The sequence below is a fragment of the Triturus cristatus genome, chromosome 9 (assembly GCF_964204655.1).
Source record: "Triturus cristatus chromosome 9, aTriCri1.1, whole genome shotgun sequence".
NCBI lineage: Eukaryota > Metazoa > Chordata > Amphibia > Caudata > Salamandridae > Triturus > Triturus cristatus.
Genome location: NC_140592.1, coordinates 432,611,012 through 432,636,489, shown reverse-complemented (window position 1 = coordinate 432,636,489; position 25,478 = coordinate 432,611,012). Strand labels below are relative to the sequence as shown.

The window sequence follows — 25,478 nt, the reverse complement described above, 5'->3', positions numbered from 1 at the left end:
TAAAATACAAAACGGGAATTTTAAAATCAGAAAAGCAGGCAAAAAGCGCAGCTAGCGCTAGCGAGGTCGGTGTAGATGGTCACCTTCTCCAGGCTGACCTGCCGTCTCTCGCTGCCTCAAGTAGGCTCAGAAGGGCGAGATCTCGTGAGATTGCGCGAGAGTGCCCCAGCCCAATGCAAAATGGCGCTCAAAGTAGTCCCAGATACCCCGTGATCCCGGACCCGCCAAAGGCAGTGGAGATGGTCCCCAGGGGGGTTTTATGGTGCAAGAATAAGGCCAGGGGGGTCGGTGCAGATAAAAACAAGGTGAAAATAACACAAATAGAATAAAATACAAAACGGGAATTTTAAAATCAGAAAAGCAGGCAAAAAGCGCAGCTAGCGCTAGCGAGGTCGGTGTAGATGGTCACCTTCTAATGCATTTGTTAAAAATACATTAAAAAAGTTCCCAAAAAATAGACTCTAAACGTCTTTTAAAATATGTTCATATATATAGTCGGAGCCACTGTGTACGTCTGAAAGCCGTGGAGCTCAGTAATAGTATGGGAAAGAAAATGTTGTCTTTAAAATTCCAATGTTGGTTGTTTTGGGAAAAAAGCCAAATTCTTCCTAGCACATGGAGAGCCAAATGTTTATGTGTCATCTGTGGGAGATGAAACATCACTGCTGCTTGCCTTCTCATTCGACGGTCCCTGTAACACCTCACTGATCAGGTCAATTGAGCAATTACAATCTTCCGCAGTTCCCACAGCCAATGCTGGAGAAGCATTTGTAACATTCAAAGCCTGTGTGCCTGTATCAGAGCCAGTATCCAATCCAACAGGAGCTGAAGCATCCCGTGGTGGCTCTCAGAATGCCAACATCAGTATTAGAATATGCTGGGGAAACTGCAGTATATGGGCTGTTAATGGGTCCAGCAATACATCCACGTCCGGTGACGCAACTGATGGAAGTGTTAGACAGAGGTCCAACATGCATTCTTAGCTGCAGAACAAGCAGAAGAGGGCAGGCAAAAACACAGTCAATCCAGACTGGTCGAAACAATAGAAACCCAGACTTGCTTAGCTCCCGATGTCGAGGTGTGCCAAGATGGAGTACCCTGCGATCACTGTAACGTCCCTCCAAGTGCGTCTTTTCCTTGGTGACTGAGATGTCCATTGCGTAGCAGAAAAATTTAAATTAGGACACCCACTAACAGTAGCAGGATTAGCAGATGCCCTCCAAAAATGCTTCCGAATACGGAGTATATGAAAGCTGGAATCCCTCCAAAGTCTGTCTGTAAGGTGCTGAGCAGTCTAGAACCTATGGTCTTAAAAAAGTGTCTCCCTGACTGTGTGGGTAGGTGGAAACAATATTTGCATACAACAAGTAATCCTGGAACTTACAATGACAATATATGCGATGCTTGGAAGAATCCCACGACAACCCTTATCATTCAGCATTAAGTAACTCTCATTCGAGAGCAGCTCAAACACTGGATTAATCACAGCAGCTTGGGAACCTTCCAAATGACAGGATATGTTAGCTACTGAACCAATACAGTCCCCGTGAAGCATAATATCCTGGCAAATGAGGGATGCACTCAAAGAATCGTCACAGTCTGTACCGCTGGGAAACACTTTAGTGTCCCCTTTTCTGCATCTAAATCTATACGATCACCCCCAAGATTCATGGATGAATTCCCTACCCATTGCTTCATACCTGCCTACCTGGCGGTGTTCTAGGCAATATTGAAACTGGAAAGTTGTTACTGGCAATGTTATATGGCCATGAATTAATCATTCTGTGGACAGTGACTCTGCCACAGTGAAAGGCAATTGGTCTAATTTTTCAATTAGAAACATTGCATATTTCGCATCCCTTTGTGCCATTATTGTCTGCTTTACCGTCAAATTATATGCAGAGAACAGAGACGTACTGTTGATAATTTGCCAGGGTACATAACCAGAGCACAATGATTGGAACGTCCAGCTTAATGACAAAATAGAACGTAGCTGTGATTGTCCGTGTTGTAATATCTACAGATCCTGTTCCATTATATCTATAGCAGAAGATACAATGTTGCCTAGTGAATGAATTCTGGATGTTAGTGTGGTCATACCATTATCAACTACAGCCTTTTCCAATTTAATTCTGTCAATTTCACGCAATCTCTCTGCAGCTTCCAGTTGAGAGATTTTCCAAAATTCATTATAAATGGCATATAAAAAGTGTTTCTGACATGGCTTACGGGGAACTAGTAAAACATCCCTGAGATCCATGTCATCTGAGAGTTAATAAAGAGGGGTCAGGAAGGCACTTATGCAATACAACAACTTAGTCAAGTATGCACATGTGCACCTATAATTGACAAGCTATCTATATTACCATCTATATTAGGTGACTTATTACTCGACATAAAAAAAGTTCTCATAGACCAAACACTAATAAAAACCATAAACACGACGGTTAAAGAAGTACTTCTATTAAAAGATAAAACGGAAACTCTTGTAGACAAAAACTCCCCCCAAAAACAAAATGAACTTCAAGAGGAAGGCGGGGGAGTAGAGACCCTGGAAAATATCTCTCTTGGAGTAAAAAATGCCCGCAAAAACAAAAGGAAAGGAAGAAAAAACAAACAGATAAGTATAGGACATCATTCTTTTACTGACATTACAAGTGACCAACGGCTAACATTGCAAAATACTCATTCACAAGTTTTGAAGCCAAAAGAGAATAAACAACAACAAACAGTAACACGGAATGATAGCCACTCTGGAAAACTCATAGCGGCAACAGAGAAGCAAGACTCCTCATCAACTATTCAACACCAAAGAGAAAAGTCCGAAGAAACTAAACATAATCAAGAAACTAGCCCTCAAGGAAGACCGCCCCCCCTTAGTGATCCATAGAATTAAATTCGATACGAATTCCCTGGCAAATGAACAACAAGTAGGGCCTAATGACCTAGAAAAGATAAGGCCAGTACTGAATACACGGGTAAACATCAACCACATGATTGATAGTCGACTCATTGATAATCATCAACAGGAAAACAAAGCAGCATCGAACATCATTATATTTCATCCGTTATATAAATCAAGAGGGCCTATGGACATACTAAATAGACAGAACATCTTACAACTCTTACACTCTAATAAAAAATTGGAAAATATCACGTCCTCAGATTTACGATCGATCAAATTTTTACGAAAAAACAACCAAAACTTAGAACCAACTAGAACGACATGGCAAAACTCTGAGATCACACGAAGAATTTATCAGGAAAAGGAGTGCTTCAAAAACTGGGGAATAGATTTGGAGCTAGCTATAACACCATCATATCCAACTCCTTTCCTAACAAACAGAACAACTAACTCAGATAAAACAATCAATTCAGTTCTAAGAGGCGCTAGAAGTAGAAGCCCCGGAGCCAATAGGGGTGCGAACCTGCTAACTACAATAGTAATAAACGTTCCTCAATTTACTAAGCCACAACTTTTAATAGACAATAATTGGCAAGGTAACCAGCGCGCTATTACAATAGCGGTCAATAAATGACCTGATGGAATAAGTACTCACTTGCCACAAACTAAAGAAAGTGGGACAAAAATATGCACCTGGAATATCAATGGTCTATCGGCTAAAATGTCAGAGCAAGAATTTTTGACTTATATAGAAAAATTCGACATAATACTCTTAGAAGAAACATGGAAAGAAAAACCATTTAGTTTGAAAGGATTTGCATCACTCTCGACTTTAGCTACTAAGACCTCAAATCTAGGTCGCAGCTCAGGAGGCTTATCGATATTAACCTCAGTAACAACTATAGGAGAAACCATACCAATAACCATTAAAATATCACCTCCAAATAGCGTGCAAGCCATTAAAATAGAGCTGAAATTAAATAAACAAATACAGACAGTAATAATAATAAATATCTATTTACATCCAAAAGGGAAGAAAAAAGCTATTATAGAATTACCTGCCGAATTGGACAGGTTGATGGAGGAAGAAAAAATGGACCATATTATTCTTGCAGGTGATTTTAATATGCATCTTATAGAAACGGCACTAACCCCAGACTTTATTCAAGAGATATCAGACGCCTGGGAAATACCAAACCAGACCCCCGGACCAAAAATTAAAAGGACTAGAGCTGCAAAAAAACTTCTACAGGAATTAGAAGACCGCAATATGAGAGCTCTGAATGGCCGCTTCAGCGAGGACCAACCACCGGCGGCAACCTTTCATACGACAAAAACTTCAACACACTTGGATTATACCTTTGCGACCTTAGGTCTTTTTAATAATATAACAGCCTTTGAAATTGGTAATATTGATCTTAGTGACCATTTTCCTCAAGAGTTACCTTTGAGAGCCAATCCAGCAGAGTCATTTTCTGCAGCAATAGAAATAGTCCAATCTAATACCATCAATCTCAAGAGAATAAGATGCAACTCGGAAAATATAGAGACAATTGCTGCAACCGCAAAACAACTCTATGCACAATCGGACAAAAAGAGTTGCAACCCTTTAGAACGCTGGAATAATTTCATCAAAACTCTCAGTGAGGCATTTCCGAGCAAATCAAAGAAGAAGGAAAAATCAGCCTCATACAATCCCAACAAAATAGTGAAATGCCCGGAAATTAAGAGACTGACCCATATCACGAACCAAACATTGAAATTATTACGTAAACATCCATTTGACTGGCAACTGCAAAATACCTTGCGACAAACAAGGAAAATATTAAAGCAAAAAAGATGGAGAGCCAAACAAGAGAAAAATCACAAAGATTGGACATTACTATATTACGAGGCAAAGCAAAAAAACAGCACTAAATTTTGGAAGAAGGTCTCAATGTTGCTGAGACCAGGTCATCACGGGTTAAGCTCTAATGTCACCGAAGCAAGATGGTACACTTATTTATACCAACATTTCAATGATTCGGAACCAACTGCGGACACTCAGACAACAGGTGCAACAATAAGAAACTCTACCCTCAAACCAACAATAAGAAACTCTATCCTTAAATTAATCCCAGAGAGTAGTAAAACAGTGACAAGCGAGGCAAGATGCAAAACACTCTACTTGCCAGAACAGAGCAAAGATCAGCTGATTAAATCAAACCTAATGAGCACATCAGAAGATAACTCAGATAGAGAATTACATCTTATCAGAAAACTAATAGCTAAAGGTAGGAGAGTAGGAGCACCTGGGCCTAATGGAATTCCTCCAATGCTATTTAAGCAAGATCCGGATTTCTGGAGTAAAGTTCTGGAGCCAGTCTATAGACATGCCCTATCATATATGAAACTACCAGACTCATGGAGAGGTTCAATTGTAAGCCCGATATATAAGCAAGGCGGTCGCGACAATCCAAATAACTATCGGTTAATTGCCCTAATAGATGTAGAGGCCAAATATTATGCAGGGATCCTTCTGGAAGAACTCACAAGATGGACAGCTGAATTCAACATCATTCCCATAACACAGACCGGTTTCCAAAAAGGCCAAGGAACAACAACAAATATCTTGGCCCTGTCCATACTTATGGATGCTGCAAGAGAGAAAAAACATACATTGTACCTCTGTTTCATAGACTATGCTGCAGCTTTCGATCATGTGGACCGAAATATACTCTGGGACAAACTGGCAAAATGGGGGATAACTCCACTACTTCTGAATCAACTCAGACATCTATATACAGAAACATGGATTAGGATAAAACTGGGAGAAGGCTCGCGATTATCGAGAAAAATTCAAACAAACAAAAGCCTCAAACAAGGTTGCGTCCTTTCACCAGTATTATTTAACCTCTTCATGGCTGATCTGCCAGAAGAACTGGACAAATGTTCATCCCATAGTCCATCACTAGGAGGAAAAACCCTGACAAACCTACTTTATGCCGATGACCTAGTTTTACTCAGTCGCACTCCTATTAGCCTACAGCGCCTTTTGGATACAACTAACAGTTTTTCTAAAAAAAAAACATCCTAAACATTAACAAATCAAAAACTAAAATTATGGTAGTGAATTACCATAAAAAATCCATGCCAAAATGGTACTTGGATGGGCAAAGAATACATCAAGCCACTACTTATAAATATCTGGGGATCCTTTTGGATCACAACAACTCATGCAAACCACAGCTGGAAGCCTTAAAAAATAAAGGTATGACATCCTGCCTGGCACTCAAACCACTGAAGAATCAGCTACCAGATCTTTCCCTGGAACCTTTCTTAAAAATATTGAGAGCCAAATTTCAGCCTACAATTTTATATGTGTGCGAACAAATGAGAGGGAGAGACGCTTTAACGCTAAATAATATTATAACAACAGCATATCGTGTGATATTCCAACTTCCAAGATATGTCTCTCCAGCTTAACTTTGTTTGGAATTTGGCGTTCAAAATCAAACAGTGGAGAGAATGGGAGCCTATGCAAAAAGCTGGCACAAAATCAGACTAGCTGAAAAAGGCACTTTAAATGACCTTTTATGGACAGAATTAATACGAAACAACAAATCCCTATCTAATAAATATCTCAAAGATTCAATTGAGAAACTGGGCTTAGAGAACTTATGGAATACTTCAGTATCCCACAATGTCTTTAAAAAACTAGTGACAAAAGCAACAAAAAGCATCTCCCTCGCATTAGATAAGGAAATATTATCAAGACGAACTCATGGATGGACAGTGTTAAACAATTTTAAAAATGGCAACCCTCAAACCTATCTAAACCTAGGAATAAAGATCCATACCAAACAAAAATTCTTGAAGTTAAGATTGGGGGTCGGTCCGATAAAAACATTATTGCCGCCATGGAAACGTACCGGACAAGACAGTGAATGTAGATTATGCGGTCTAGGTGATGAGAACCTTACCCGCATCATCTGTTTATGCGAAGAATTGAAGGACATAAGGGTATCCTTGTTAAAACCGTTTTTTATTGAGCATGGTGTGAGGACCTGCAGACAAGCAATACTTCTATGTTTTAATCCGAGTGTTACTCAATTAAATTTTCGCCTGATAACATTTTTGGATATCACAGATAAAAGATTAAACATCCAAAAATAATTCGCTAATGGATTAAAGAAACAGCGATTACTCTCCGGTTGATCGGCAAATTCCTCCTATCTTGCACATTTTATGAATATTAACCGTTTCTCTTTTTATATTGTATAATATTTCCTGATTTTTTGAAAAGTATTTCTTTTAATTCAAATGTACAGATGTTATATTACCAGGAAATTGTGTTTGTTTTGTATGATCATTATATGCAATGATTTTAATTAATTATGCATAATAAAAAAAATTACTTACTTAAATTACTTACCATGTCATCTGAGAGTAGGGACAAGTGTTGTTTCACATGTGACAGTGTCAAGGTTATTAGCCAATCTAGGCATAACTTCTCCCAACACAGTGTGATGTCACCACCCCCGGATGTTCTCATTGTACATAGCGTAAGTCAGGCCTATGGATACTAAACTCTTCGGTCGTAAATCTGAATCTTGACTGACACCTATTTGTGTCGATATGCCAAACTAATTATCCCTTCCAGATGAATTCTGTTGAATTGTATGAAACGCCATGCATTATGTCATCTAGTGTACCATCACCATTTTTTGTATTGTTTTGCCATCCCTCCAAGTATGAAAGTGAGGGAATACGAGGTGTGTTCAAGTCCTTAATCTTGGCTAACCCAAGTCAGAAAGTTTGATGCACAGTGTCGCTCAGGAAAAACATCTGTTGCGGTATGAGGCATGCTCTGAATAGTGCCTTGGTTCCCTGAATCTGTCATTCTTTAGTTCCCCAGACTGATTTAATGTCTATAGTGTCTTTCCATAAGCCGAATCCCTGTTCAGACAGTTGGGCAATAAAGGATGCAGAATATATCTGTTTTGTGTTACTGAGCATACTTTTCCTTGCTGATATAGGTTCAAGTTTATAATAATATGTGCTAGGATCTGGTGTATTGAATCCAGAAAAATAAGCAAACTTTTGTGCAAACGCTTGTGAACTACTTTTCGGCAGTGTTAGGTAATGCTCCCATTGGCGGTATGCAAAAATATTAAGTGGTGCACTTGTTTTATGCAAAAAGTGATGACCATAGTGTTGATAACAGTACATTACGTTAAAATCAGAAGAGTCATCAAACATTTCAACTGTTGAAAATGCTGCAGACAGTTCTAAATCAGACAACATATTATTAACAGTTTCGAAATCCCAATTGTCAGAATATGTACTTGAGGTGATGATATCATTTAAAGACATTTTGAAGACATGTGGTATTTTTAAAAGTTCAATGGGACCAAATACATCATATGAAACCGTATCCCAAACTAGTCCGTCAGGAACTGGAACTGCTGTAATGTTCACATAGGACAGGTCTCTTAGTTCACGATGAGATGACATATGAGGTTTCAATACCAAGTTTACTTTTGATACTGCAGAGTGTTCTTGGAGATAGTGTCCATTCACGATCAGGGAAAAGATAGTCACTAAACCTATCCAGAAAAGTAGGAACAGTATACCAGTGAATATCCAGAGCTGGAGCCATGGTAAAACTAGGTAAGTCTTTTTTCTGAAAAATTTAGAAATCATGACTTTTTTTGAGGGAAACTGTAGCTGGTGGTGACTTAGGTTCACTTGGATCCAGAGAAAATGTGTTGAAATCGATGAAGTAGCCAGATGCAGTTTGATCTATCTTTGGTAGCTCAGCAGGTTTCGTTGAACTTGCACTTGTCTCCTGTAGAGGCATATTGATGTAAATGTTGGTGGTAGGCCAAATTAATATTTGTGTTTCACTTGAATTTTGTTGTTGTTCAATTTCAATAGCAACAAGTTCCATTTAATTGTTCGTAACTCCATTATTTCGAATTGTAGACTCTTCGAATGTATTAGTCTTTCTGTCTGAATTTCCTGTATGGTAGCGTGAGGAGAGCGGCAGCAACCCAGGAGCCCACGTGGCCTGCTATTCAGGATCAACCACATAGTGTGGTTTGAACAGATCAATTGAGTATCTCCTCTTTTTTGCCGGCAAGAAGCAGAAGTACTGTTCTTGTTACTTTGACTGCCAGGACAGTTGCAGGCTTTCTGTATGATAGCCCTAATTCTTTCTTGTCCACAATCTTTTCTCTGACCAGATCCCCAATGTCTGGGGTCCAGGCAGGTCTTGCGGTTACTGACTTCACTTCCCCAGCGGTGGTGCGTTTTACTTGCATGGTGCTTTATAGTGCCCGGAAATCATTAAGATCCTGTAAAACAGCCAAACATTTGTCCATGTTAAAAGGTTTTTCATCCACCACTGTGCTTTCATAATCGAGATCAGGTACCTACATTCTCGTAGCAAATAGTACTTTGTAATACCCTAGCTGTTAAATATTGCTTTAAGTCCAGGTTTTTCCTCTCCATGACTGAATTTCCTTTGGAATGGTATGGAGAAGAATACCGCAATGCAATATCCAAACTTCCCAGGGCTTGCTTGTAAGCCCTGGAGCTAAACACAGGGCCATGGTCAGAATGTAATGTGCCTGCTGCTTATGTCCCTATGAAGACTCACAAATCTTTTATAGCAGTTTGTGCATCAGCTGACCACTGAGGCCAAACCCACAGGAATCTAGAACATGAATCCACTGCCATCAAGATGTACTTGTAAGCCCCATCAGATTGTAAAGGGACGCAGTGGTCCAAATAGAGACAAGCGAGAGGTCGTTCTGATCTCAGTAATGGTATTTATAGTGGGCGTGCTACGGTCAAACCCTTCATCTGCTGACAGATGTCGCACTATTGTAGAATCGCTTTCATCTGTTTGGTTAGACCTGGCCACCAATAGCGTTGTTTCAGCCAAGAAACAGTCACAGTAACCCCTGCGTGTGCAGAACCCAGACCCTGGTGTGCAGCTAGAATTAAACCTAACCAGCTATCCATGCTTTGTGTTACTCTATCCCCCACTCCTGGAATTTGAGCATACAGAATATTTTTTTGCATCTAACTTGTAGGAGTACTTGAGTGGAAAACCTTTTCGCAAGGCTGTGCTGTTTTTGCGTGAAGCAATCACAGCTACCATTGTGCTTCCCACTATTCTCATACTAGAATGAGAGATTGCAGCTATGGCAGCAGTTTATTCTGCCCCTTTTCCGGCTTCATCAGCCTATTAATTCACTTCAAAGTGAACACCATCACGTTGTTGACTGAGCGTGTGTATCACATGAGCTCTCTGCATGTCTTTTATCAACTCTGCCACTTGTTCCCAAACCATTCAGTGCTTTATTGTGCAACCTTTTGAGTCTTTAAACCCATTCTGACCCCAGTAATGAAGTAATTCATTGTAAGACGAATCGCACGCTATAAGTGTGGGGAATTCTTGATCAGTTTGTATTAGTGCCAGTAATAGTGCTTTTTCTTCTGCATCTTTGTACTGCTAGGATGGAAGTTGCCATCCTGCATACGTTCTTTTACAATCGCACAAGCTGCACTGTATTGCTGTTTACTTCCTATTGCAGGATGATCAGAACCGTCAGTGTAAATGATGTTCTCAAACTGATCTAGAGGCATTATTTCATTTGGGAGAGGATATTCTTGTTAGTATTGCAGGAATGCTTGTGTTTTTAGTGTAAAATCAAATGTGTATACTACATCTGTTGCAGTGAGAGAATTAGCCCATTGTATCCATCGCGGATGTAGTGGTTTTGCATTTGGAATGTTAGCTTTTATAACAGCCACTAAGGCTGGTACCGGAGTTACGACAATTAGTCATTTCCCCTGAGCCAGTGCTCTTTCTCTCACTACCGCAGCCTGTACTGCTGTCACTATTTTCTCTGTAGAAGCAAAACGCATTTCACAGTTTTTGTAAAAGTGTGATTTTTATGCTATGGGTACTGTTTTGTCTTCTTTGAAGGTTAGGTAAGTGTACCCTGATTGACCTCCAATTCTACGGATCACCAAATGTGTGGTATTTACATGTTTGTATAGGTGTTTTGCTGCTATCGTGTCAGCTTGTAAGGAACTAACAGGCACATGCATCAAACCTTTTTGCGATCGCAAAGGGTGCGAATCGCAAAAAGAGGCCGTTTGCGATCGCAAAAGTCAGTGTTGAAATGCATCAACTGTACATTTGCGAAAATCCATTTTTTCGCAAATATAAGGAATCGCAAAACATTCTGCGAATCAAATAGCGAATCGGTATTAGCGTGTCCCAATTACCGAATCGCAAACAACGAATCGCAAAATGTATGCATGACAAATCGCAAATAGCGATTTCCATGAAAATCGCAAATTAGCGATCGCTAAATAAGAAGGATCACAACCAGGTGGTAATCATGAGTGCAAATCACAGACAGGTGAAAACCAACTGAAACCCATTTAAACACACCCAGAATGAGCCAGCACTGTTCACAATGGCAGGGATTTACCTGATGGCGAGGAGGATGAGGCTGCAGGCTGCCGCACAGAGACGGAGGCGAATGAATGAGCGCATCTTCAGAGTCCGCATAACTTTGCTAGGCCAGCAAGAGGATGAGATATACGACAAGTATAGGCTCAATGCAGCAATGATCCATGACCTAATCAATGAATTGGACCCCATAATGCAACGACAGACACGTAGGACCAATGCCATCCCAACGCATGTGCAGGTCCTATGTTGCCTACACCTTCTGGCGTCAGGCAGTTTTCAGGGGGTCATTGCTGTTGCGGGAGGTGTGTCACAAAGCGCACTTTCAAGAATATTAAAAGCATTCCTTGATGCCATGATGGCCGTGATCGGGTCTCATATCAAGTTCCCTACCACCGCGCTTGACCTTGCAAAAACCAAACAGGAGTTCTACCAGATAGCTCGTTTCCCACATGTTTTGGGTTGTATTGATTGCACCCACGTTGCAATATGTCCCCCTGCAACACAGGAATATATATATAGAAATAGGAAATCTTACCATTCCCTCAATATTCAGGTTGTTTGCAATGCCAAAAACATTATCACTGACATTGTTGCGCAATTTCCAGGGAGTGCACATGACTCTTATATCTTCAGGCAAAGTGGCATACACACCCGTCTTGTCAGGGGAGAATTTGGAGAGGGACATCTGCTTGGTAAATATGTGTTATAGTTTATCACTGTCATTGTACGTATGTCAATGTGAAGCTGCCACTGACTCTTTGCTCCATTACATGTAGGTGACAGCGCATACGCCTTGCGTAATTACCTAATGACGCCTTACCTCAATCCCACAACTGCCAATCAACAGAGGTACAATGCAGCACATATTTCGACAAGGAACATCATAGAGCGCATTTGGGCTGTTGAAGAGCCGATTCAGATGTCTACATAAGACCGGTGGAGCACTGAAGTACAACCCTGAACAATGCTGCAAGATAGTAGCGGCATGTGCCATGCTGCACAACATAGCGACAAGGGGAGGAATGGACATCGAGGTGTCTGACAGCGATTCGGAGGATGGGAACCAGCAAGTGCCACAACACCATGCAGCACAAGGGGCAGGCGCAGCAGAAGGGCGTAGGAGAAGATTTGACATCACACAAAATTATTTCTGAGGTGAGTAATGATGACACAGAAACTGACTATTGCTATCAGAGTATTCTTTAATTAAATAAAATTGCCATGAGTGTTCAAGCACACTTGTAATCTGACCAGTGCAATGGACATAAGTGGTTTGCAAATGTCAATTCACTTGTCACTCTGTGAAAAGTCAAATCCAAATAAATGGTTACGTCACCATAGTGGAATGCACTTGTACATGCCAGTCTAGCGCTTTTTCCCACGAACACCCAGACGCCTGTCAGACCCAGCATTGTCATCTGTTATGTTGGAAGCGGCGGGGGTACTGCTGCGTGTGTTGCGTCTTCCTGCAGTGCGGACTGGAACTGCCACACTACTTAGGCTTGAGCCACCCTCACTACCCTCTTCGGGCGTGGAATTGTTGGCCGCAATTGTGGAAGCATTTAGCAAATCAACTGCATTGGTGACCTGGTCCAGTGCTTTAGCCACATCGCCGCTCCAATGGCACATTTCAGTTTGCATGGTCACAGACCTACGTGCCAGCAGTGCAGTTGTCGTGGCCAATCTATTGTTTGATTTAGCAAACATTTTCAATTGCAGCATTAGTTGACGATGCTGTCTCTTCTGGGATACATTTCCCTCATGCATCACCTTGCTCAGTTGCTGCACACTTTCTGACAGTACTGCTATGTTGCTAGCCATCTTGCCAACTTGCAATTGTACTAATCGTGTGTTTTTTGTCTGCAGGCGCTGCATACGGAGCATCTGTCCCTCAAGACCACCCCAGACATCACTTGGTTGCTCCTCCTGCTGTGTCCTGAGTGCTCTTCCTCTCCTACGCCGGGCTCTGTGATTAGTTCTGGGGACCTGTGGTTGTGTTTGTGTGATGGAAGTTGTCTGGCCATGGCTGCCACCTGGTGTTGCATCAGCCTCATCATCTTCACACTCCATGGTGACTAGGGATGGAACAGTAGCCCTGCGTGACTTTGTTGGACGTGAGGGATTTATTTGCACCACAGGTGTGTCCATCTGTTCACCTGCGCTGGTGTCCTGCATGTCTGGGGAATCGCTATCCACATCTTCTACACGTTGTGCATCTGTGAGGTGAAACAGTGCAACACTGTATTATTTCATGTCTGTGATATTAATTGCACAGTAATAAATTTCTGCCTTTGTAAATGATTTTATACTCTATTAAGCTTTTTTGGGTTGTTACTCTGAGATTTGACATTTTAACTGCTTGACCTGACTACATCTCCCATAATGCCCCTCCCCTACTGAATGCATTGTGTACTGGATGTTCAGGGTCTGCACTTGGGCTGTGCTGTGGTCGAGTTCTACCTTTACATTTTGTAACACTAAGAAAACATACATTCATCTTACCTTCAGATGTGTTTGCTGCTCCGGACGTGTCCAGCTGGGTCACACCAACAACAGCTTCTGGCTGGATGGTGGATTCAATCAAGTCCTCCATGGGAGTGTTCCCAGTGTCTGTTGGTGTTCCCCCTCCTGTCTTCTTTGCCTCCTTCAGGCGGTCAGCTATGCGCACCTTAGCCCGACTGCGCAAGTCGTACCATCGTTTTTTGAGTTCTTCAATGGTGCGGTGTGTCACCCCAATGGCATTGACCCTGTTTTGGATCCGGAGCCAGATTTTCCTTTTCTCCTGCTCTGCCACTTTCAATGATGCCTTTCCAAACAGCTTGTCATGGCTGTGGACTACTCCCTCAATGAGGGTGTCAATTTCTTTTTCTGCAAATTTAATTTTGCGTTTCCTGCCTGTTTGGCTCTCCTCTGCTGTTTGTGAGGCTTCCATTTGATATCACAAGTTTTTCTTCTGTCTCTGTCACACTCCTGTTCTGCTCCCAGAGCCAGCTCCCTCCTCTCCCTGACACTGTGCACTGGAAATGAGGCTGGTGCTGCTCACTTCCTGGTTGTGATGTCATCAGGATGCATCAAAAAGCGACTTCGGTATTAGCGATTTCGCTAATTGCGAAATCGCTAATAGCGAGTTCGCAAATGCCGAAATCGCAATTTATTTAGCGATTTTTAGCGATTCGCAATATTCTCGCAATGTTTTTGTTGCATCGTGTTTTGCGAGTCTTTATTTGCGATTCCTTAAAATTCGCAAATAAGGACTCGCAAACTCTCTTTTTGATGCATGTGCCTGAAAGTGTATCTGTGTGTTCCTGTATCCAATATCTAATTGAAAAATCAGGTCTGATTAAATTGTGGAAAGGTTTTACTTTTTCTGTGTAATCCAAAATGTATGCCCTGCCAAAATTTAGGAATCCCAATATGGATTATAGACTTTTCAGAGGTTTTGGAGTTTGGAGCACCGCTCACGTTTCTAAAAAGTTAGTTGCCAGGCTTTTTCTTTAATTTGATAACTCATATCCCAAAAATTGGACATTGAGGTGGGCGATTTAAAATTTTTTTTAAGTTAAGTTTGTAGCCATCAGAGGTGAACCTCAAAATGATATTGCTCAACTTGGTCAAATGATCCTTTAAATCATCATCCGTCAGATGAATATCATCTACATAGGACAATGCCTCCTCATACACATTTTGAAATAACTCAGTTACCCTAGCTTAGAACAACCCAGGGCTATTCTTATACCCTTGGGGTAGTCTACAGAATTGATGCTGAGAGCCGAGTACTGATAATGTTGTCAAATATCTGCTCTCAGGTGCTATATTTTGGCAGAAAAATCCATTTGAGATTTCTTGTGCCGTTTTGTATTTCTTCCGCACAATATTATTCATCAATGCGGCACGGTGTGCATTCTGTACTGCAAATATCTTTGTGCATGTGTGTAGATGTCTGTATTGTAAAACTAGACAATGTGAATGATCAGGTTTCATTACAAGAAACAAAGGATAATCCATTGAAGAGGTGCAATTTTCTATTACACCTTGGTATTCAAGTTGATCTAAAATCCCCCTGGCCTGTTTCTTTGCTTCTTGTTTAATAGGGTACTGCCTCTGTGGAGTTGGAATAGGTTTTACTGTGATTACATGGTGAGGTGACTTAGCATCCCACCCTACAAGGTTGCGATATACTGCTGGAGGAAATGTATGTTTTAAGTATATTGGCATGAGGTCAGAAAAAGCCAGTAAAATTACTGTTTCTCCCTTTGGAAACTCCATATCAATTTCAGGCGGACAATATTTTTCAGCCAAAAGAATGTCATAGACATAAGCAAGGTTCTCCCAAAAGAGACCTTTATTTTTCTGGGTTTGTCCCCCTCCATTTGGAGTGTCATTTCATATAACAGGTGTGGGACACTTACCCTGTTATCAGGTGTCTCCACCGTGATGTGTTCATTCAACGCTGCTGTCACCAGAAATTCCATCAGGTTCTGGTCAGCTATTGTTACTTCTGCTGTGCTGTCTAGCATCGCTAGAGCCCATTCCCCATTCAGAAGTTGAGTCCTCAGATTTCTGGGCATGTCTAACTTTGAGACCTGCTACCTTCTTCTTTTGAAATTGAGGTTTTGATTTCGGTTTATCTTCTTTTTAGATATTATAGTCCAAAGTATGCTGTGTATCTCTGGGCTTTGTCCATTCTTCTAGTTTGTGTCCTGACCATCCTTCTCTCTCAGAGTTTTTGATGAACCCTGAAATGAAGGAGAGGAACGCGTATCAGTATCCTGATACCTGTCAGTTTTTTTATGTTATCATGATTCCCAAGGTTGTACCTCCTTTCGGAGGGCTCCTGTTGAGGAGACCCACCCCTTGATTGTGACCTATTCTCTCTATTCTTTTGTTTTTCATTATCTCATTTCTTCTTGGAAGGATCAGGTGCTTGCTTGGTGTTATTCTTTTCAGGACCACTCATGAGTTCCAGATCACAACAAGGGAAACCATGTTTTTCGACAAATTATTTTGTTGCAAGTGAAATACGCTAGGTAGAAATCAGCAAAGATCTCCTGAACAGTCTCCAACCCCCCCCAAAATCCTACAGGAAGACTCAGCAAAAACCTACCTTGCTGCACTAACATCACTCCACACCTCAAGAAACATCAACGCCCCATCCACAAACGCCTTCTGTTTAAACTCCTCACACCCACACACAAAGCACTTCACAGCATAGGCCTCACCTACCTCAACAGCTGCATTCACATCCTTTCAGGCATCTCTGCACAGCTGAACTCTCACTAGCAAATGTACCCCACATACACAAATCAGAGCAGGAGATTGCACCTTCTTCATCTCCCACAAAGCATGGAACAATGCCCCATAGCTCATCAGAGCCTCCTCATCACTTCTTGATTTCAGTAAGAAGCTGAATACCTGGTTTTTCAAATAATTTCACCTGGGAGACACCCGCCTACCCACCTGCGAAGCACCTGGATACCTTTATGGGTGATTAGCACACTATACAAATAGACATCACATAAAATCACATAACATATGGATAGGGGACTACTTTAAAGACAGCCTCTAACGTCCTACTTAAATGGGGTACATTTAACGTAGTGATAAGGAGTCATTGTATAGCGATGACATATCACATACAAAAGGCAGTATAGAAAACCCGAGGTGGAGGTGCGGTGACCGTCGGGGCCTTCAACACCGGTGGTCCTACTCCGTATTATGAGTATGGCGGTCAGAGCGTGAGTGGACCACTGCAAGGGACCTGCAATCCCTGGCACTGGCACGGTGGTCTTCAAGCAGCAATTTGATTTGTGGTGCCTCTGAAGCACCTCCTATCATAATACAGGTTTCCTCACTGCAACCCTAACCACGGTGTTGAGACTGCATTTGTTAGATTGGAGGTGAGGAAACATAGGGGGCCGCACAGGCCCCCTGGTGCCTCATGGCCAATGGGATGCATGCAGGGGGGCACATGGTGTGCCCCCGTGGGTGCATGCCCCCCCTTTCCTGCATGGCATACACTTCACAGTCCATGCATTGCAGGAACAGGCTTTGATGTTCTCATTGTGGTGCCTTTTTGAAAGGCACCGCCATAGGAACACCAAAGGACCACCTGCCAGACCAGGAGAAAATGCCTAATCTGGCGGTGGCATGCTGCCCCGCACCACCAAACTCATAATCAGTCCCTAAGATACTCTCCCAAGAGGAGAAACTGCAGGCCTTAGAATTCACTGCCTCTCCACTCCCAAGACACGTAGCGAATATGACCATTAGAAGGACAACTAAACGGAATTACTTGAAGACTTGCTTTGTTTGGATTATGGAAACTACATATCTAGAAAACTTAATAAAGGAGATATGAAGGGGTGCCTGCTCATCAAGGAAGAACTAGGGGAGACTAAGATTAAACATCACTGGGGACAGTAAGTACCTGTCTGCTCATTAAGGAATAACACAGATTTATTTTTGATAATACTCTGACTTATATTCAGAGAGAGCCTTAGTGATTCTACAAGATCAGACCCCACATCTTGAAACATGTAAGCTAACTAATCTATTGCCTGACCACATTATTACCATAGAAGAATCAATGTTGCTGCCTGAAATCAAAAATGTTATCACTGATCTGGCCATAGATAAAACTACTAGGCCAAACAGACTACCAGCAGAATTGTGCAAGACATATGCCAATGTCCCAAGTCTGAAATTCCATGGTTCATGCAAGGTGACCTATTAGAAAGGGGATAGAAGGAGATTTTTTCTCTGCAAGCCTGGCCATGACACAATCAATGCAACAGCAATTTAGGCAACTCTCAACGTTAAAAATTTACTATAAAATTCTCAGTATAGCCATAGTAAATCGTGTTATAAGGACATTGGCGTTGATAGTACACCATGGTCAAAGTGGGTTTATTCCTAGGAGGAACACTTCACTTAATATTAGGCATTTTACCATAGAGCATGTTGCAAGACGTTTACATTCTACTGGGCTGGATGTAGGCATTGCTGTCTCAGACAAGGTACAGATTTTCTGTATTTATAAGGAAGACATAGGTCCTGATTACAAGATGAGGTGTTATTTATCGCCCCTGATACAGAAGAATACCACGGGGTATGTTATTTAATGGGTGCAATACATAACACCTATTATGATTTATGGGTAATAACATGCATATTTTGGTGTTTAACACACGAAAATCCTCATGATAGGATAAATATTGTATATATTCCCCTGTTGAATGTTGTCAGGTTTGACCTGACGAAATTTAACATAGGTTAGTTTTTTTAATGCATGATGCGCTAAATAAAAGCCAAGCTTGGAATTCAGGGGTTTACTCACAGGATGGAATTAACTGCCTAACCTGTAATCAGGCCCATACTAGTGTACTCAAGAGATGCCACTATAGCGATTGCCCAGGTAGTAGAAGCATTTGAGCACTTATGATTCGTATCTGGCATGATGATCAACAGGTCATAGTGTGTGTACTATTGTGTAGCATTGAATATGCAGTGTGGCATAGATTCCAGCTTTTTTCAAATTAATTTCTATTTTATTCAATAAACGAGTTCATGCATGCAATGATTTCATAATATTGAAACTCTTTGGAACATATTTATGAGCCCCTTTGCATCGATCTTGCACCACAAATGTATCAAGCCACACATGGCCATGCAATTACGCAAATCGCTATGTTGTATTACTCTGTGCCAGGGAGGCATTTTCATGGGTGTTGTGTGGTAGTTCCCATGCAACATCAATATATTTTAACTCTTTCCCAGATTTACCCTAGCAGGGAAATCTGGGAGTGAACCAAAAAGATATGCCTCCCCAGGAGAGGCATAACAAGGCGAAATATCTTTATTTCTTCTTTTTTTGTCCTCATTCTATATTGACTGCAGAATGCAGCAGACTTAGATAGCCTCTCAGGATTGTTTTTGTGCAGGAAGGTGCCTCTTCTGGCACAAAACGATTACGTCTACAACACAGGCACCCTTGTACCATGGTGCAAGGGTGCCTGCTTTGGTGCTAGGCTGCAAAAACGGTGCCAGCCCAATGGGAAAAGGACAGGAATGCCCCATATTGGATAAATGCAACGCATTCCTGCCCTTTCCCTGTGACGTAGAGCAGCAATGTGACTTGCTGTGCTGGCCTGTGTCGCAAAAGTCATAAATATGCTCCTTTGTTTCCAGAATTTATCCATTGCCTATTACATTTCATTCATACCTCTTAGTAGAACCATAGGCTCCCTGCACCACTTCCAGGATTTCTTCGGGATACCATTGGTGCCTACAGTCTATCCCCCCCAAGAATGTGTTGTTTCACTTGATCATTTCAACCCTCTGATGAAGGGCAATCCCCAAATTTTACTGGGGACATTAGTATGAATGCATTGATGTATTAGAGTGAAAGTACAGAAATTTAAGGCAAAATATAGATTTTCAAAAGGAATAATTAACTATTTGATGGTTGTCAGCTACGACAATATTTTGGTTTCAAAATCTAGTTATGAGGCAGGTGTTCGTCCTGATGACGCAAAAAAGCATTTTCCTTTTATATCACAGCCTCATCAGTTCTGGTGGTTTCTGTGGGAATTTCCAGAGAGTTGATGTTGACCTCTGTTCTAACAAGATTTTCAGAAAACAGGCTTACAAATACCTGTGCCTTAAACATTTTTATTACAAAACATCAACTTCTCAGTATCAAGAAACTGGTTTTGCTGAAGAGGGTGATAATATAAGATTTCCTAGCTTACGAAAAGGAAAGTTTAAAGTTGGTTAAGGACACAGAGGCAAGGATTATGCTTTCCTTCTTTGCTTTAATTGAATAGCTGCTATGTAAAACCATTAGAAAAACCACATATCCCATGAACTTCAGGAAACCAGTTCATTGGAGTTCAACAAAAAGATTGACCAATCAGGATGCCACAAGTCCCTTATAGTCCCACAACAGTGTCCATACTTCCTCTTTCTTCGAAGTGACGAAAAGCCGGAATCAGCCAATACTCCTGTTTGCTCAAGACATTCCCTGAAAGAGAGCACAACGTTGACAACCCACTCCAAATATTATAATGCATGATACAGGTGATATACCTATCCGTCCAGAAGCAATTGTACAACAGCACTAGTGACTAACAACCAACATGGAATCAAAACATGAATTACTCGCTTTCTTTATGAAGCATCAACCATAACTAAGGGTGGGAGAATTCGTTCTGCGACCCCGGAAGGGATTATGCTTGCCTCCTTGTCCTTAATAGAACTGAAACTTTCCTTTAACGGGGCTAGGAAATTTAATATTCTATGTAAGGACCGGAGGCAAGGATTTTGCTAGTTAAAAGCTTATCCGCCAACAAAGATGCCATGTTATGATGCGGCTTAATATAAAAACTCTTGAAAACAGAGTCTGAAGACCAATCAGCCGCATTCAAGATATCCTCTAGATGGGCCGCCAAGGAGAATTCTTTAGAAGCCATAGCGTCCCTGGTAGAGCCCCTAAAGTCTCCATATTGATGCCTGCCTTTTGCATGGCCCATCTGATCCATTCAGCAATTGTTGGGGATGACATCACATTATCAGTTTTTGTCAGAGCGATAAGGAGTTGTTGTTCCCTATGGGGGAGAAGATCATCTGTCATTGCCACATAAGCCTTAATACATTTAACTACGCATAGGTTAGGAGAAAGTGGAAACACTGGATATGACATTATTCTGGAATTAGTCTTAGTCCTTTTTGAGAAAAGGTGACTCATCCGGGATAAAAGCCCTACCAGTGATGTCCAAGGCCCTGACATTGGAGGGCCTTCTGCAAGAGATCATACAAAGCAGGATCGCTAATTTAGCAGATAGATGTTTACAAGACAATTATTTATCCCTTGGCCAAGAAAGGAAAAGGTTGAGCAGCACATTTATGCTCCAAAGGACTTAGTATCTAGGAGCGAGGGGGTTAGAGAGGCGTATTCCCCTAAGAATTTTTTGTACCAATGGCTGCTCCCTGACGGGAAGTCTGTCAATTGGAGGCTGACCCGTTGAGACCGCAGAGCGGAACGTGTTGATCGTTCTGTAAACCAAACTCTCGGATGCCAAAGAGGCAAAGAAGTTCAGGACGTGGACAATGGTGGTCCCCACAAGATCCATGTGTCTTTGACAAAATCAACCCAGCCATCTAGACCAAGGCGATCTATATCTTTGATTGGTTTTGCTTGCTCAAGCCTTGGAGAAAAGGTCTGCAGCCTGGCCCGAAAGGCTTGGGACATGCCATTTTACCCAGTAATCTTCCACGCTATAAGCCGCAGAGAACTTTCCAGTACTGGGTGATGGGGATTGCCGGAGGGATCCCGGAGGAGAGTTGCCTATAGGGGTAGATGGATTGGAGAATCCCAAGCAAGTTCCTATCAGAACTGGAAACCATGCTTGAGACCTCCACAGGGGAGTGATTACCATCACCTCCTCTAGCTGCCTCTAAACTTGGGCGGACAGCCTCATATCATCGAGAAATGGGGGAAGGCATAGCCTTTCTCCATCCCCAAGTGTGTATGAATGCATCTGTCGCTTGGGCCAATGGATCCAGTCTTCAGCTGAAGAACCTGGTGACTTTGTGATCCAGATGAGACATAAAGGGGTCCACCGAGAAAGGGCCCCAGCAAAGGTTCAGTTACCAAAATATGGAGGGATCAGGCTTCGAGAGACTGAGGTCCCTCGGATGTTGTGACTGCCGGTCCACCACCAGAAGGGGTTCCGTTGTGACCGAGAGTTGGTTCTCCAGGCAGTTTTCCCATAAGCTCTGGGCCAGGTCGGAGAAAAGTTTGGAACGAGTTCCCCCAAGGTGATTGATGTACCGGACCACTGTCATATTGCCGATCTTTAGTAGTACATTGCATTGGATTCGGTCTTTCATCTAACATTTATCACAAAGGAGCCCGCCATCAGCTCCAACCAATTGATGTGAAGAGTACTTTTATGTTCTGACCATCTTCCTCTTGTGTAGAATTCCCCACATCTCGCCCCCAGTCCACACCCCTATCATCTGACTCTATCACTAGGTGCAGACTGGACCTGAAAATGGCACAACAGTTCTTCGCCTCTATATGCGCCAACCACCATTGGAGTTCTGCCTTCACCTCCATCGACAGGGAAACACTTTCTGAGTAAGTGAGAGATTTTTAGGCGCTGGAGGGACCTTCAGTGCAGGTGGCCCAGAAATATTACTTGGATGGATAAGGAGAGGAGGCCGACTACTCTTGCGACTTGATGGAGGGAGGTGACCGGTATTCCCAGGCTGCGAGTCAATTCATGCCGCATCTAGGCAATTTTTCACAAGGGAGGACTGATGGTCACTTGAATGGAGTCCACCACAAACTCTATGAAGACTATGGAGTTGGAGTAAATACTGACTTTTTCTCGTTGATGTGAAAGCACAAAGATTGTAGAAGAGCAACCACATACTGAAGATGAGTTTGTAAGGCTCCCTGATCCTGGTTCATCAACAGGAGATCGCCCTGTGATATTTTTAGGTGAACTTCTCTGGCTCAAAGGTGTTCCACCACTGGTCGAAGGAACTTGGTGAAGAACCAGGGGGCAGAGGAGAGGCTGAAGGGGAGGTTTGGGAATTTGTAGATGGTGTGGAGCCATTAAAACAGGTGGAAGCGCTGGGGAGAGATGGGAACCGTGAGATATGCATCCTTTAAGTTCAGACGGACCAGCCATTCGTTGGGAAGGAGAAGGTCTCGGAGGAGATGAATACCTTTCATTTTAAAGTGGTGGTAGACCAGTGACTAGTTGAGGTGTTTCCCATCATCGCCTTTGTCCACCACAAAAATATTGCTGAGGAAGCCACGAGAATGGGAAATTGTGTGGACAATGGCCCCGTTGGATAGGGGATTTTGAATTTCTGCTTCCACTAATTCTGACTGCTCTGTGGGAAACTTAAGGGGTGGTGGAGGTCTGGACTGGAAGGGGGAGCCAAAAAACTCTACGTGCAATCCTTGGATACAATATAAAATCCAAGCGTTGGATGTGGACAAAGTGTGTCAGTCTGCCTCCAATTGCCCCAGAGAGATATTGATGACAGTCACTGTGAGAGGTGTTCTGTTGGTGTATGTCTTAATGTCCACCTCTGGACCCGCTGTGTCTGGTATATGAGCGGGTTGGATAAAAAGCTCCAAATCGGGATTGGTCTTGGAATTGGCCACATCTAGAGGCTGTGCCCCAGAAGGAGGCCTGCTGTTGCCCATGGCTGCCGGAGCATTCCCATCCACGGCCGGCCCTGGTGAAAGGATTTGGCCTTGTCTAAGGAACTAAAAGTGGCAACAAATTTGACACTCTCTTTAATTAAGGGCTTGCCAAATAGTCCGTCTTGCACCACCAGACCTGCTTTGGAAGTGGATAAGTCCCCTAGCTTGAGATCAATCTTGATTAGGAAGGAGCATCTCCTCTCTGTGGATAGCGCACAGTTGGTATTACCATAAAAGATTATTGCTCTTCAAGCACTTCCGGAGAGAACTTCAGGTGAAATGATGGAACTGAAGGCCTTGGCATCCTCCACCTTGTCCATCATTTTGGTTAGGAGGCCAACTATGTCCAAACGTTTGTCTCAACAGGACCGCCATTCTTGGGGTCTCAAATATATTTGTTGAGAAAGGTTGCCAGATGTGGATTGTTCTCCGTGAAGGATGGCGATATTCTGCCTTGAGGCAATTGCGAACCTCCTTGTCCATGGCTTCCCTAAGCTTCTCAGCCATATAGGTCTGCCACTGTCTCTGCCAGGACCCAGTCTGAGAATCTGGGGTGTAGGGGGTAATCCGGGTCCAGGAGATCCTATTGAACCGTTGTGGAGGGATCATCGCCCTCAGGTGGCACAGATGTAGGTTGGGGATGCCAGGGTCTGTCCGGCACCGGTCTGCGTCAGAAAGTGGGGATGCATCCCTGTCAGGAGACTGGGGAGGTTGAGAGGCGGTCCAGGTTAGCGATGAAGGGCGGGGGTGGATTGAGTGACCTGCTGGCACCGAGGAGCTATGGTTCATAAAGGCACCCTTTAGGGGAGCAAAGGTGTCTAGATCTACGCAAGCGCACTTGGAACAAGCATGCTTGGGTGTCTTGGGTCTGAACGTAGGCTTAGGAGGTGGAGGTGCCCTGGGTTCTTCCCTTGGGTTGAAGGGTTGTAAGGCATTGCACTGCCAGCATCATTAACTTGTTTTCGAGAGGCACTAAGGATTCTGAGACCGCCCGTTGGATTGATGCATCCATGACATCACAGAAATCATCATCTATAGGGAGGGAGGTAGGTAACTGCCTCGTATTCAGAGTGGGAATCACGAATTTTCTTTATTATGTGGACTGCTTAAAATCAGGAGAAATGAGGGGGCCTGAGAGGCACCAATAAATTGGGGACACAAGCAGCCCTGTCGGGCGTAGTACACGCTACAAGCTACAAGAGCTAAGTATTTAATTTGAAAAATTGCTGTTGTCAGCAAAAATACAGACTTCCCTGGGGTGTGCACACTCCAGGCCTGGGGTGCTTCTTTTTAGGAGGACATAGCTGCTGTGCTCGATTGATCGCACTCTACTGAGTAATGCAATCCGATTGGCAGTCGGTGAGGCCCCAAGAAGAATGCCAGGGCCACCTAGCAGTCGGGGAACCACACCGCAGAGCCCCGACACGCATCAGAGCGAGGGACACTGTTGTGGGACTATAATGGACTGTGGCACCCTGATTGGTTAATGTTTTTGTTGAACTCCAATTAACTGGTTCCCTGATGTTCATGGGATTTGTTATTTTTATAATGTTTTTACAAGACTGCTATTCAATTAAAGCGGAGAAGGAAAGCATAATCCTGGGCTTCGGTCCAGACCTAGAATTGTGATTCTGCAGCTGTGATATGCTATGTCCTGGAAAGGTCAATCTCTGTTGATCCTAGATGTGCTTTGTATAGTAGCGGTTGGCACTCATCTGCACTGGATGTGCATTGGATAAAAGAGAGAACAAACCTCACGCAAGACATCTGATAGCATTGTAGCTGTGTAAAATCTCATGTTCCTTATATATTTACCAGACCTTCTGAGCAGTTCCTGAGTATTTTTTGAGTAAGAGATCAATTTGCAT

The 25,478-nt window shown here is 42.7% G+C and overlaps 1 protein-coding gene and 1 long non-coding RNA gene across 2 annotated transcripts in view; both read left to right on the top strand.

Annotated features, from left to right (window-relative positions):
- Positions 1-25,478, top strand: part of LOC146798097 (cytochrome P450 2G1-like) — a 1,186,024-nt gene that overhangs the window by 307,856 nt on the left and 852,690 nt on the right. The gene's annotated exons all lie outside the window — the stretch shown is intronic.
- Positions 12,276-13,685, top strand: LOC146798098 (uncharacterized). Its single transcript, XR_014968605.1, has 2 exons — positions 12,276-12,539; positions 13,251-13,685. It is a non-coding gene; the product is annotated as an uncharacterized LOC146798098 (long non-coding RNA).